Source organism: Drosophila arizonae, chromosome 4 (genome assembly GCF_054131065.1).
Source record: "Drosophila arizonae isolate 15081-1271.41 chromosome 4, UAZ_ARI_1.0, whole genome shotgun sequence".
Classification (NCBI taxonomy): Eukaryota; Metazoa; Arthropoda; class Insecta; order Diptera; family Drosophilidae; genus Drosophila; species Drosophila arizonae.
In genome coordinates this window covers 15,678,293-15,692,536 of record NC_142924.1, presented here as the reverse complement: position 1 = coordinate 15,692,536, position 14,244 = coordinate 15,678,293, and the positions used below count along the sequence as shown (strand labels likewise).

The 14,244-nt window shown below is 35.9% G+C and overlaps 1 long non-coding RNA gene across 2 annotated transcripts; it reads left to right on the top strand.

The window, feature by feature from the left end:
- Positions 1-12,035: 12,035 nt before the first annotated feature.
- LOC149269203 (uncharacterized) lies at positions 12,036-13,956 on the top strand. Of its 2 annotated transcripts, none has more exons than XR_016269873.1 (2): positions 12,036-12,391; positions 12,711-13,956. It is a non-coding gene; the product is annotated as an uncharacterized LOC149269203 (long non-coding RNA). The 2 variants fall into 2 exon arrangements; XR_016269874.1 differs by lacking the exon at positions 12,036-12,391 and adding an exon at positions 12,402-12,624.
- The last annotated feature ends 288 nt before the right edge of the window (positions 13,957-14,244 follow it).

Genomic DNA, 14,244 nt, shown 5'->3' with positions numbered 1-14,244 from the left:
TTAATTGAGCGGCAATAAAACGGTTTGTTGAAATTCTCCATGCGCTTACTATACGAATGTGTGTAAGAGATACATAGGTGAGAAGGCTTGAGCTGGGGAGGGGAGGGATCAGTTAGAATAATGAATTTGGTATGGAAATGAAGAGCATGCAGATTAGCCTATGTTACGAAGGCAAGAATGAGTCAGAGAATGATGGATGAACATAACAAAAGTAAGATTGAAATCGGTGATTGGAAGGAATAATTTCGAGTAAAAATCTCAGCTACTTTGAATTGAGTGAGAATGAACTTTTCCTGGAAGCGATCAAAATAAATGATTAAAATATTGAATTAATTGCATGAGATAATAATTTTCGTTTCAATGTTCAATTAGGTAATATCGGAAATACCAGACCTATCCCCATGGCTCTCATACGGCTTGCTGCTTATCAGGCAAATTAATCACGAATTCAATGCAAATACCAAAAGCGGCTCTGGCTGTAAATAAAGCCAATAAATATTGACACAGGTCAGAAATCGAGTCGAGCGCAAGACGAACAGTCAGCAGGGTGTGGAAGGGAAAGGAGGCAGCGGGGAGGGGCGCCCAAGCAGCTAGACAGTGTGGAAGGGGAGCCCGTTCATAACGATCGTAACTGTTGCCGTTTTTGCCCGGTTCTATCGCCTCGATAAGCCCAAAAAACGAACCCTCATTGAAGCCAAGCCCAACCCAAGTCAACTCAATCAGGCAATAAAAATTTATAAATGGGGAATGTGTTTGTCAAGAGTGTGCGAGCGAGTGGAGTATTGGGAGAGGGGGGTGTCAATTCAAGACCAAGTTGAAAACAATTTCCAACCAACATTTGTATTTATTTGTGATGAAGCAACAGCGGAAGAAGAAGAAGCAACAGAACAGGCAACAAATATGCAGGCAAAATCGTAGATTGGGGCAGCGATCGATCGATCGATCGATGAAGAACCGTTTGTTCGTTCGTTCGAGCAATCAAGTAAAACGCGCCCGAAACGCGAAAAATCAGTTGACGTTGTTTTTGTTGTTGGCGCTGAAATATTTAAATTTTGACCCAACCCCAATCCAAATAAATTTGTGGCGTAATGCGTGCAGCTGTGTGCGACGCCTCTCTCCCGCTCACACTCTCTGCCTCTCCCCCTCCCGCTCTCTTCATTCAACTCAACCGTTCGCTCGATCGCTTGGTTTTCAGTTTCGTTTTCGAGCGTTGCCTTCGGCTTCGTCGCTTCTCATGCTCTCGTGCTTCTTGCCTTCTCTTGCTCGTGCTGTACTCGCATTTTGGTCTCTTGGGGTCAGAAATTGTCGCATATCGTTAAGAACCCAAAAAGCGAACGAAGAAACGTCGCAGTTTCGAAATTGGCCATGTGCCTGACGATTCGTAACGGCGTATTCGAATAACACGATAGAGGGACATGACGAACACTGAGATGTATGTACATAACGCAGATGTAAATGTATGTATGTAAATATGTATGCATATATGTAAATATAAATGTATGTATACATATGTATTAATGTATTTGTGTACATGTGCGTACTGATTGGAATTTGGGCTTTGGGGCTTGACAACTGCCCATTTTTGCTTTTACTTGAATAAGCAGAGATTGCTACCTAGGAAATCTTTTATAGAAATTTAAATTAAATTTAATTCTTAAAGAAATATCTTTATAGAAATTTATACAGAAATATGTAAATGTACATACATATGTATATACACACATATGTATGTACATCTGCATGTATATTTTCTAATATTATTAACTTCTTAATTTTTGTTTTCCCAAAAAAAAAAAAGAAATAAAAATAAAGGAAATCAGGAATATTTTAAAAATTTGCTAGAAAAAAAAAAAATGGTTAATAGTAAATATTCTCATTAATAATATTAATAATAAATTAATTTTGCTATATATAAATACATATTTACAACAATATATGTACATATACATACATATATATATATACATAAATAAATACATATACATAAATAAATACACATATATATGTGTATATATGTATTTAATTGCATCTGCCTGTCATCTAGTAGATTCTTATTCTAATTGTAACTCTTATACTTGCTCCTGCTCTAGCTACCACTTGAATTTGCTTTATTTTACTTATTATACACTCTTGAACACAAATATTATACTCTTTTTCGCTTTATTTCAAGCTTTAAATATCGGTTATAGAGCATGAAAACTGAAGTATAAGACTCTTGAAGGAACACAGCTTACTTTAATATAAGTGTGAATTATAAGAGCTAAGCAAGCGAATGAGAGCAAATATAAGTCGCATAACTAACATGATTAATCAAAAGGCAAAGCAAATGTGTCTGAAAATAACTTAGCGAAGACACAAACCGCCAACTGAGCCTAGAACTCAACTAATTCGTTTGAACAGCAAATGTTGCCAAGAGTTGTTGCTGTTGTGGTTGTTGTTCTTGTTGCTGCTGTTGTTGTTATATTTGTTGCTTCTTCTTGATCTCTTCTTCTTGATCTTCTAATTCACATTGTTACTGTTCGCATATGTTGCCAATGGCTTTTGCTGGCTGTTGCATTTTTAAATTAATAAACAAAATGAGTCGAGTCTGTTGGCAGCCGGCACTTAAGTAGCATTACATATGCATACAAACACACACAGTGTTTATGTGTGTGTGTGTGTCTATGAGATACTTGTATTCATTAGCTTACCCCAGCGGCAGTCACCAATCAAAAACGTTGCTGCCTCGCTCTCAGATCCGTTTATTGCCCATTGTTGTTGTTGTTGTTAGCTGGGCCCTCGGTTTTGTGCTTGTAATCGCGGTTCATTGTGGGCCAGCACTTGGGTAAGCCACACACACACACACACACGATTGGATTGTTGTTGCAGCTATCGCTTATCGTGCGGCGAACGTTGATTGTTGTAATTGCTTCAAGTTGCTGTTTGTTGTTGTTACTGCGGCTGTTGCTGCTGGCCATTGGCCGTGTCTGCTGATAATAGTATAAGGCTCTGGGCACTGGGCTCTGGCTTCTGGCTACTCGCTTGCTCTCTTCCAAGGCCTGCCATGATTTTTCCACAATGAGCTATCAAGTATCTATAGCATATGCTGCTTATCTCTAAAGCCGCTCTCTCACTCTCCCGCTCACTCTCTCCCTCCCACTCTCCCTCTGGCAGCTACAACTTACATTTGCTGTTAATTACTCAGCTCAGCTTACCTACAACATAGCTACAATAATATAGCAAAAAGCTTTGCTTAACTTTAACCCCTTGGCTGGGGCATTGTTTGTTTTTCTCCTCTTTTCTTCTTCTTCTACTTCTTTTTGTGTTGTAGTTTTTGGGCTACATTTTCCCACACGTCCGTTAGAAAATGAGAACAGAAAAATTTAATTAACAATTTACAGCAACATTTGGAAAGCACACAAAAAATTAGAGTGACATGTGTTAAAATGTTAGGCTTCAACATACCCTGTATTTATTGTGTAGGACTGGAAAAATTTTTAGATTTAAATATAAAGAGAAAACATATAAAGAGAAAACATATACGATAATAGTGAAAATGATAAATAATTATCGTATTAAAAAATACATAAGGAATATATTAAATAAGTATTACATTTTAATAGGAAATACAAAAAATTGAAATAAATAGAAAAAATAAAAAAATTGAGAGATAGGTAGCTGTTAATTTAGCACAGCATTTATATATAAGGTGGAGAAGAGAAATCGAGCATGGTTTTTTCAGGGTATTTTTTAGTCAGGCACTCTCGAGCGAAGTTTTCATACATGTTGCTATATAAGTCGAATGGCACGAGAATCATTTATATAGAATATTTGTCCGACTGTTAATATCCAATTGTTAAAGCAATAGTAAAACTTTATTTATATTTATGTATTAATACAATTTCTTATTGATTATTTCTTATAGATTATTTTATAGACCTGTCAAAAGTTACATCGAAGCGCAAGCAACCCCTTTACCTCAATCATACAGGGCATTCGAAACCGCCAACGCCAACGAACCTTGGACGCGAGTTAGTTAATGCTGGCATGTGTTGGCCATGTCTCATTCCGTTCCCCACAAACGGCCAAGCAGCCCAGCCAAAAACTGACAAATGCAACTGCAGAGGCAGCAGCACTTATCACTCAACAATCGAGGCCAGTTAGCGCTATATAGAGATAGCAGCAACCCCTGACCCCCGCCTCACGCCACACGCCTCACGCCCACCCGCATTTCGGGCAAAGCGAAGTAATTACATGAGAACATGCCAAGAAAGGCTTGAAGGGTTTGCTCGTTGGGTCTTTGGGTAGGTAGTACATTCGCATTTAACTGGCCAACCAAATTGTTGGCTTAAGCCAAACGAAGCAGCGCTCAGATTCCTTCAACGACAAATCCCCAAGAAATGTCCTTGTCAAAAGCCAAAGAGACATGTGGCAAATTATGACATTGACCAAGCAAGCAAGCAAGCAAAAAATAAACCTTACAATGGGTTAGTTGTTAGTCAGCTAGTAGCAGTCGTAGTTGTTGCTGTTGTTGTGTTTGTTGTCACATGTTAACCAACTGTCATAATCAAGGCAAGTTTCCCGCGGGAAGTCCATGTGGAGGGAAAACTGTGGCAACATGTGCTATCACTGCTGCCGCAGCTCCTTTTACAACACAAATTGATATATGTATATGTAACTGTATATATGTATGTATATACATACATTAGAGAAATCCCACAAAACTAGCAAAAGAGATTTTGAGTCCATTTGGCGCTACCCAAGCAAAGTGACAGAGTGGGGTAGCTTAAGCTGATGATATTTATAATAAAACAAAGGCTTGACTTTTAGGAAAATTAAAGGCGGAATAAACAATATAAACTTGAGTTTACACTTATGTTTATTTTTACATATTTTTAAAGTATTAAATATATTTAAATATTCAAATAAAAGGATTTGCAAAAATAAAAATATAACAAATAAATTAAATATAAATAAAAGTAAATTAAATACCGAAAAATAAAAACCAAAAATGTATTTAAATTAAAAAAATAAAAATAAAAATTTAATAAAATATTAAGCATTAAAAAGAAAGAATGAAATTAAATTAATAAATATAAAACCAGAATAAAAAAATTTAATATAAAATATTTAAAAAAAATAAATAAAAACAAAAATATTTTAAACGTAAATAAAAAAAATATCAACAGCATTTTAGAAGGATAACAATGAAATAATAAAAATAAATAAAAAGAACTCGAAATAAAAACCAAAAATAATCTTTAATAAAATATATATTCAGCTTTTTCTTTTTTTCTAAAAAAAAAGGCATTGAAAATTTCGCTGCTGTTTTATTTTATTTTATTTTTTTATATATATTATTTAATCTTTTGAACAAATAAAAAAAGTATAAATATAAATTTTATCTGCTATTTTATTTATTTATTATTGTTTATTGTTGTTTATATAAAACATTTTTTTATATTAATACGATTTCTATATCATTTTTATAAATATTTCTTGTCAATATACAAATATATTATATTTGTTTTCCCAGACAGTCAGCGTATGAAATCTTCTTTAGATTTTCTTTCAGCTCAAATTAGAAACTCAAATTCAAAGAACAAATCCGTAAAGAAAAAAAAAATGAAAAGCATTTTCGTTGCCCCCTGAGTAGGGCGCAGACATTGGGGAAATAATTTCAGCTCTGTTATTATGATGTTATTAGAGAGCTTTTGTTTTTTTTCTCTTTTACTCTTGTTGTTGTTGTTGTTGCTGTTATATTGGATATCTGGGGAATACTCGAACTACTTTTAAATGTGGCACAATTCTCGTTGTGTCTTCACTTTCACTGGCGAAATGTGTTTTATTAGTGGTTTTTCGTTTAGTTTTTCTTTTCTTGTCTTCTTCTTCTGCCTCCTCCTGCTCCTGTTTGGTTGATTTCTGTTCGGAGTTCCTTGCATTTCGCTTGTTCTCTCATTTGTGTCGACGATTTTTCACCCCAGTTGCAAGTTCTTCTTTTCTTTTCGTTGTTTTTCCACTTCTTTTCTCCTTCTTTTTTTCTATTCTATTTTTTTTTTTTTTGTGCAACTGCTGCTAGAGTAAACATGTGCCCGGAGCGCAATCTAATTAAGTGCAGTGTAGACTGCATAGCTGAAGGTTGTGGGAGGGGGCGGACGGCGGGGGCGAGTGCAGCGGCTGGCAGTAGTTACTGATGGACTCAAAACGATGAGAATGAGCACTCGCATATGTGTGTGTCTGTGTGTGTGTGCCGGCATCCTTAGCAGCACACGCAAGGGCAGCTCCAGCCCCAGCCTCATCCTCAGTCTCCAACTCCTGTCGTCTTTTGCCGTGCTGCTGCATGCAATTTGCTGCTTTCTTCTGGTGGTGCATGTGACGCAAGTTTATCTAGTTGTTGCTGCCCCAGCCCTTCGCTCCACTTCCTCTTGTTGATTTTTTGGTTTGTCTATTACGCAGCGTAGCTCGTGTTGCTTTCTTTGGCTTGTTCGAACAACATTTAAATTGGCTAAATGGTTTTCCATTGCCCAAACCTTCACCCACCAGCCGAGCCAATGGGATTTCTCCCTCTGGGAAATAGCAAATGTACAATGTTCGTATTCTTCTTCTTATTATCCTGTAGTTTATCTGTGGCTAGTTTACTGTTGAGATTAGTTTTTATTATCCTGCAATAGTTTACAGTTTATAAATTTTTCAATAGTTGCGCTTTTCGCTTGAGCTTAAATGTTAATGATTTCTATTGAGATATATGATTATAGATATACATTTTTCGATATATATAGATATTAGGCAGATCAAGGCAAAGCCATTCAATTCATTTCAGTTTAATTGAACTAAAAGCTTAAGCAGTTCTGACTAAAATTGTTTTAGGGATTTTTTTTTTCAAAATGAATACTGAGGAGGGATTACAAAATTGTTTAAGCCGGAGTATAGGTAGAGAACTTTCCAAATTTATAAAAGCAAAATGAAGTGACTTGATAATTATAGAAAATTATTGAAATTTGGTTGGATTTTACGAATAGTTTATGCATCCACAACACATCCATACCGTATGTGTGTATGTGAATGTGAAGATCGTTTGCTCTGACTGAAGATCGTTTGAGCTATTGCCGAGTCTCATTGTGCGAATGTCAATCGTACCTCTCTCTAAATGATGTTCGTGAAAAGAGCGTCACACGAATAGTTCAGCTCAAAGTGCTCTACTGGAAACGAATACTAAAAGAACCAGAGGGCTCTACCAATAGAGCGAGAACGATTGAATGTGATTGGCTCGGTTGGTCTCGCGAGCAGAGAGCAAAAAATACATTTTACTATGCTTCTCGTTCATTGTTTTGGAGTTTTTGTTGCCTCTCAGAGAAGTAGCCTGTGTGGTAAAGTCACATGAATATTTTGTATTTACTTATTAGCTAAGAGTTTGTGTAACTAAAAAGTTTTGCTCGCCTTCCAAATCAATTAATCAATTCTCTAGTCAATAAAATTCTTGTACACGAATTCCTTTTATTGCTTCATCAAATTTCTATCAAATTTCTTTTAACAAATTACTTAATATCATTTGCGTATCCTCAGCATTTCCGGCGTATACTTAACATATCCTTGCGTATACGTAATTTGTCAGTTCAAATCTTCAGCATGTCCTGCGTATACTTAACATATCCTTGCGTATACATAACATGTCTTTTCCGCTGACCGCAGCTTTAACAGCAGCTGCAAAAGTACAAGAGTAAAAAAAAATATAGCTCCGAGTGCTGTCCTGTTGTTTTCAGCTCGGCTACCTTATTTGTGTCCTTTGTGCGAGTCCTTTTTGTGAAATATTGTCATTATCGTATTAAAAGCGCCTACGGTTAAATGGGCATGCAAAGTTTTACGAGTTTTACGCGTATTTACAAGCTATAAGAAAACACACAGACACAAACAGTCAAGTCCTTTGTCCTTTACCCTTCGCCTTTGCTCTTTTTGCTGTTGTAATTGTTGTTGTTGTTGTAATTTTGCAATCGCTTTGTGTGCATAATTTATGCATTAATTATAGGCAAGCGTGCCGGACAATAACAACAGCAGCAACAACAACAACAGCAACGATTCCTTAATAAAAAATAAAATACAACAATAAGTTGGGAGCAATGCACTTTAAATGTAACGATTATAAAAATGACTTGTAAAGATATTTGCAGCTGACACGCGGCCAGCACTTAAAAAACACTCGTAAGTGTGATGTTGATAAGTGTGACTGACTGGCAGATACCTTATATATAAATATTTAGTATAATTAATTAAAAAAATTGCACTTTATTTAAATTTATTTTTAAATTAAAAATTTGTAAAAATTAAATATTTTAAAAAATAAAAAACAAAAACCACATAATTTGTAATTATATATTGATAAGAAAAATGATAATCATCCATAAATTTTATTATTAGTATTTATGATAAATATATCTTATATGAACGGACCCCAAATTTTTAATAAATAAATACATAAATTTATTATTAAAATTAATTAAATTAAAAAAATTTAATTCAACAGTAAGCAACATTTTAAATTAAATATTTTTAAAACATATAATAAATTTTTAATTTATATTTTTTTATTTAAACAATTATACAGATTAAAAGAAAAATATGTAAAATCTCTCCAGCTTCCACAACTTTTAAGTTGTATTTAAACTTCAATTTCAAGCTGCTGTTACAAAAACATGCACAGAAACAATATACCCCACTCTCAAGCTCTCAGAATGAGTTCAGTGTGCATAAAAAAGAATATGCAGCAATTTATAACGTGAGTTTATTTACCGCAAATTGTTATAAATCGAATCGATTAAAAATCGAAGCAGTAAAAAAAGAAATAATATAATGCCAAAAGAAAAAAAAAAAAGGATTCCAAGCGGAAAATGGAAATAAAACTGCGTGTAAAAATATGATAAATTACGCAAATGTGGCAGCATCGCTCTCTGTGTGAGCAAAAGACACACACACACACACACACACACACACACACACACACACACACACAGGTTCTATATATGTATCTGCATGCACATAATTGCCATTTTTAACAACATTTTGTGCACTGTGGCATTGCTCCTTTTGTGTGCCATTGGCATCCATATATTCATCATTATTCCAATACCATAATTATGTTGAGAGAATAACCTTAATGATTTGCATTTGCTTGGGTGCATGAGAACGCGTTAATTTCGTGTTCGAACATGAATTCTGCATTATGATGCAATTGTGGAACATTCCTGATATAAGGTAATATAATAAAGTGAGTTTTTATTTACAGAAATTAAGTTAGTCAATCAATCGAGAGAGAGAGAGAGAGAGAGAGAGAGAGATAGATAGATAGAGAGAGAGAGAGAGAGAAAAATGAGTGAGGGTAAGAAAGTGAGAGAGAGAGAGAGAGAGAGAGAGAGAGAGAGAGAGAGGGAGAGAGAGGGAGAGTAAATTGTATCTGTATTCTATCAGTTGATCAGGCAGATAGATATACTAGCGAATTAGTACATCAATCATTTAATATGCCAGACAATCAAACAGTACACCCAATTGACCATCAGCTTGTTCAACAGTCAGATGGTAGATCAATCAGTCAAGCATTAATTGAGAAAACCCAATAGTCCATCACACTCAGTCATTAGCGCAATCCAACAATCAATTAATCAGTCAATTATGAAAGAGTTTCAGTAAGGCTGCTAAGGAGTTTCTCAATCAAAGAGAGTTGTCAATCAAGGTTTACGTCAGACAAAGAGTTAATGAGTTAATAAGGAAATCAGTTAATCCGTCAGGCAGTAACAATCAATCAGAAAGTTAACTGTTAATCAGTTTTAAATTTTTATTACTGAGTGCCTATCAGTCAGTGGATCAATCAGTCAATCAATCAATGATGAGTCTTACAGGCTTCAAGAGGAACGAAATGCTTTTTTTTTTACAGAAATTATTTGCTTTTTTATTTTTATTTGGCAGAACTTGTTGATAGCAAAATAAATATGTTCAATTCCACCCAAAATTATTCTACGAATATTGAAAAAAGTATAAATTAAAAATTGAAAATAGAAGAGACTGCAACGCCTTCTAAGCCAAATATTCCATATGCTGAGAGCTCGTCTTTACTTTACCTTCGCATAGATAACTTAAGGTCCGAGCAGTTCCACCATTTACAGAGAGATATAAAACTTGCTTTCGATTGTCAGCCATAAATTGTAAATTTAATGTGCCCAAAAGGCTCCAAACACACACATACACACACACACATAACTACACACGCAGTCCATTCAGTTAGTCAGTGAGTTGTCAAACAGTTTTATTGACTTTCTATAGAAGTTGACTTCGGAACGGAGCTGAGCCGAGCCGAGTCGAACTAAGCTGAGCTGAGCTGAGGTGCTACCCCTGCCCCGCTCATTGGGAGTCGACAAATAAACAAACCCCAAGGCACAGCAGTGGGAAAATAAACACTTGGCCAGCAGCACAAGCCGAACAACAGATCAATGGCCAGGCTCGTTTAAAAATCGAACCCTGGGCTACGGCTGCACCCACCGACAAGAAACAGATTAGAAAACTTCAACGGCTGACCAAGTTGTTAAAACTTTTTCCCTTTCTCCCTTTTTTACTTGATTTTATTTCTTGTATTTTTATTTGCTTGCCACGCTCTGTCCTCGTGGCTGGCCCAAATTGAGTGGGGACTCTCGCTTCAGCTCTCGGGCTGCGTGAGCTGTGTGTCCCTTCAGGGCCAGAGATCTAGCGTCCCACTGAACGAGTTGTTACACCAAATTGACATATTGCGTTCAAGTTGAGAGTTTAGAGTTGAGACTTTTAGTTTTTGGTGTCTTGCTGTCTGCTGCCTTGCTGCCTGCTGCTTCGCTGGCTTCCCAAAGCTCGAGTCAACTTTCAGCTTGTCTTGTCAATGCCAATTTTTTGCGCTTGTCTATTTTGCTTATTGCCAGGGCCGACAAAACTTTCTGACCAACTTTCTGCAGCTTTATCGACGCTTTAAAGTTCTCGAAAAGGCCAAGTTCGTTTGATGTTTTCCTGCTGCTTAAATCTCAACATGTCGGCCCGTAAAAATCGCTAAAGAGAGCCAACGAACGAGCGAACGAGCGAGCGAGAGTTGCATTTAAAGCGCTCTCAAAATTAAATTACACATTTTAACACGTTTGCCACGGATCACTTAACACTTGGAGCAGTTCGCGCTGCTCGCCATAAACAGACTCAAGAGCGGCTGTGATCGACTGGCAAATGCTCTGCAAATGGGATCACTAAAAACTATATGAGTAGAGTATATAGAGTATAGTCTATATAGGTACATCATATCATACTCTCAAGCGTACGTTTCTTCACTCTCTCCCTGTCTCTCTCTCTCGCTCTCTTTCTCTGCCCTGTTACGTATTCCCTCGCATATCGTATGCACCCCACACTGAGTAAAGTCAATTTATTTGATGGCAAAGGAGTAAAAGCCAGCAGCCAAGTTTGCGCTTTTGGATTGAGGACTGACTGATGCTGTTGCCTTTTAATGCTCCAGACACATTGGAATTTGCGCACATTACAAAGAAGAAAATGTTGCTACTTCCGCTGTGTCGATGTAGCTACTGCTTTGAAGTGGTTTATACTGATTAGTCGGGGTAAATTGGCTTAAAAACGCGCGGTTAACACACACACTCCAACACCTATACACGTGTCTGCACAGCAGCGCTGAGAGTCAACGGTAAACAGCTGCTGTCAGATAGAAGACCAAAGTCTAAAGAGTTCATAGCCAAAAAAGAAAAGAAGGTGAGCGCTGATTGAAAGTACTTTACTGGCAGATACCCAGTAATGGAGAGGTTGGCAGGTGGAAGACTCCAAATTAAAGGCTTTTTGTAACATAAATGATGTAAGTCTGCATTAGGTGCCTAGATTACTCCAAGGCCTTACAAGGGTCTGCTGTCAAGGATTTATTTTATTTTAGATACTGTAAGGTTTAGATATCATCTAAATGTTTTGTGATCAGAGAAATCAATTATAAAAAAGAAATTAATAAGATATCATCTAAATTTCATGGTATTTGTGTTGGATTTGTCTGAACGATTTAGTATAGGGTCTTAAAAATACTGAAAAAATTTGCCGAATACTTGAAAAACGCGGTTTTTTCCCCAAATGTTCAAATTTTTTTTATACCCAGTAGGCTTGGTAACAGTGACAGTTTTGACAATAGTGTAGAAGTAAATAAACAAATGTAGTCAGTCAGTCTACGGTCTCCTGACCTCGAGCAGACCTGACTATTCAAAAAAAAAAAAAAAAAAAAAAAAAAAAAAAAAAAAAAAAAAAAAAAAATTTTCAAATCAAAAGGAAAAATATTTCAAATCAAAAATCTGCAAAAAATCAAAAGATTAAAACCTGACTGTTCAAAAAATAAATAAAAAATTAAAAATTCGAAATTAAAAAAAAAAAGGTAATTATTAAAAAGTGTATTTTGGCTTTTTATATTTTCGGACTTTTAAACTTTATAAATATTTCAAATCAAAAATCTGCAAAAATTAAAAAAAAAATCAAAAGATTAAAACCTAACAATCAAAAATAAATAAAAAATTCAAAATTCAAAATTCGAAATTAAAAAAAAAAAAGTTAATTATTAAAAATTGTATTTTTGGACTTTTACAAAAGCTAAATATCTCGAAAGTTCAGGTATTTGTTTGTCTCAAACATAAATTTGTGTAAATTATTTATATTTATATTTCTCGATTGTTTTATATGGTTTTGTGCGAGGGCAGTATTACTATTAATAAAAATGCCGCGTCCTAGAAGATCTAATCTTTCCCGGCGGACCCATAATGCAATTAGGCAACGGAATAGCGCGAGTCAATTATCTGACGAAGAGCGAGAAATCGCCCGAGAAAGGCTCCGCGTTAGTACCCAGGGAAGAAGGGCCTTAATTCGTGCTTCTCAAAGAGAGGCAGCCCGTGAAATGGCAATAAGAAATGGTTCAAGGATTGATTTGAATCGAGCAGCGTTTCGATATGATTGCACCATTGATTACAGCTTGAATCGTTTAGTTTGCATTGGTCCAATGGACGTTGTTTGCTAGCATTGTGGCGCATTGAAGTTTGCTGGTGAAACGCCCGGTTTGTGCTGCCTTAGTGGTAAAGTGACATTGCCATTAGCGGTCACCATAGCCATTGCGTTCCCTGCTTTATGGCGAAACACTAGAATCACGACATTTTCTAGCGAACACTCAAAAATACAATGCCTGTTTCCAAATGACATAATTTGGGGCGGAAAATATTGGAGACGGATATTTAAGGTAATTTACGTTAAAAATTTTATTTTCTATGACTGCCAAAAAAAAATTTTGAATAATGTAGTTTGTTAGATTTCTGTAAATAGTGTTTGTAAATATAACTATAATAACTATGGCTTTGAATTTAAAGATTCAAGGCCAGATTTGCCATCGCATTGGATCATTGCAACCTATTGAAGATGCACAGCAAAAATTCTTGCAAATATACTTCATGGGCAATATGGAAGAACAACTTGACCGGCGTCAAGAAATGAACACAGCTATGAAAAGAGCAATTCTCCATGATTTGCATGCTTAGAAATTTAAACCAACCAAAACTGTGCAATGGAACGCGTTTGGTGATAACTGATGAGCAATGTGATTCACGCGTTGATACTCAAAGGAAAATTTAAAGATGAGGAAGTTCTTATTCCTAGGATTCCGATGAGCTCAACAGATATGCCCTTTGAATTTAAACGAATTCAATTCCCGCTTCGTCTTGCCTTCGCCATGACGATCAACAAGTCACAGGGCCAATCTTTGACTATTTGTGGCCTCAATCTAGAAAATGCGTGTTTTTCTCATGGTCAATTGTACGTGGCATGCTCACGTGTTGGCAAACGATCCGCATTATTTGTTCTTGCACCCGACCAAAAAACGAAGAATGTCGTTTACAACAAGGTGCTTGAATGAAAATCCGATTAATAAATTTATCAGTGTATCCCAGCCTGAACAACATAGCTTTCAACAATTTTTTACCTAGAAATAATATAGAGGGCAATGCAACGTTTGCCGGGCCAGCTAGTTTCTTAATAAAGCAGATAAAATATAGTAATCTTGTTTAATGTCTCAGCTATAAGTATTTAAAGTACATACATTGCTGGAGTTGATGCCACACCTTATGCAATACCTTATTTTTCACATACTTCTGGTTATACGATAGCTTGTACATATGGTAAAAGCTGATGCCCTACAAAAAACCTCACATTTCCCACACTTCCCATTATAAGATATCCTGTACTTATGGC